Here is a 1,598-nt window from a genome sequence, read left to right as displayed (position 1 = left end):
CAACGCAGGATGTGACCATGGCGGGGAGCAATGCAATGAGCTCGTGTGTGAGGGCTCACACACGTGTATGGGTACAAGTTGAAACACAGGAAGTTCCATCTCCAAGTGAGGAAGAACTTCTTCACTGTGAGGGTGACAGAGCAGTGGCACCGGCTGCCCAGKGGGGTTGTGGAGTCTGCTTCTCTGGAGGTCTTCAAAACCCACCTGGATGCCACCCTGTGCCACATGCTCTAGGTGTGCCTGCTTAAGCAGGAAGGTTGGACTAGATGATCTCTAGAGGTCCCTTCCAACCTTGAATATTCTGTGATTCTGTGTGATTCTGTGACTCAGCTCCAGCACAGCCCAATGGGGAGGTGARCACAATGCTTCCAACCTCCTCCGTTTCACCCTGCGGGACTCCTGGCTGGTCCCTCTGGAGCCTCCCACYGTTTCGGCAGGTTTTGTGTCGCTCTTCCTAGTCTTTCACAACTGTCTTGTCTTCTCCACCACAGCCTAGGGGCAAAYGTGGCTGTCTCTTGAGAACAGGCAAACTCAACACCTACAAAGCAGAGACTCTGTAAAAACAGGCGCTGGCCATTGCGATGATCCCGCTTARGAAAAACTCCAGCGGGAACCTGCCAGTTGGAGGATTTCTGAAGTGGTCCCAGATTAAACACCACAGCTTAGAGAAAAGGTAAASTGAGAGAAAAATGGTAAATTGAGAGGAAAAAAAAAATGCAGCTGCACTTTCCTAACCCCGATCTCCTTAGAAACAGGGGGAAGACTTTATGTGTCCGTCTGTAATATTCCTTCCCCAAATAAACTGCCCTTTGCTGTTTGCCTGCAYGAAATGTGTGCTCCTCAAACTTCCTTTTCACTTTTGCACACTTCCTTTCTTCACTTTTAGAAAAGTTGCTTTGTCCATTTGGTGACAAATTTATTAACTTTGTGGATAATCTGCTCTCTCAGCCCAGTGGTGAAGCCTTTTAATTTTACAGACACTGTCTGCAACAGATATGCTATTTTCAGCCTGCTAAACACTTCTGCTACTGCTAGACAGTCTTCTTCAGATTTAGAAGTGAATTATGGAGGTTTTAGTGCAGTAAAATCTTCTGGGCCCTAGAGGATGCTGAATGCAGCCGCCTTCACGGCCATTCGTATTAGCGCCACTTCTGAGGAGACAATGTGAAGCAGATCCCTGCCCTATTTGTGTTTTTTTTTTCACACTCCACATCGCAGAGGCTCCTTAAAACATTAAACAAACCCAAGAATCAGCGACTGAATCCTAAATATTAGCAAAGGACGTGGTTATGCTGATCAGGAGGCTGCTGCTTCGGCAGAACAGTCGCTGCTCTGTTGGGTTGGGTGAAGTCAGGRCAGATTTGGTGCACTGTGCGGATCCGCAAGCCCAAAGGCCCCGTGTTTAAGGGCAAGCTGATCCAGCCCTGCTGCTCCCTGGCCTTTTCCAGAGATGAGCCCGGCCGGTTGAGGACGAAGGCACTGCGGCTCCCCGCCGCCATGCGCCCTCCTCCCCTCAGCCTCCCGCTCGGCCCCGCACAGCGCCAGAGCCCGCGGGGGGCAGCCACGCTTAATGGCGTCGCGAGGCGCCAACGGCTCCA

This window comes from Nothoprocta perdicaria, unplaced genomic scaffold (genome assembly GCF_003342845.1).
Source record: "Nothoprocta perdicaria isolate Ctin4 unplaced genomic scaffold, notPer1 scaffold_29, whole genome shotgun sequence".
Taxonomy (NCBI): Eukaryota; Metazoa; Chordata; class Aves; order Tinamiformes; family Tinamidae; genus Nothoprocta; species Nothoprocta perdicaria.
This window is presented reverse-complemented; position numbering follows the sequence as displayed.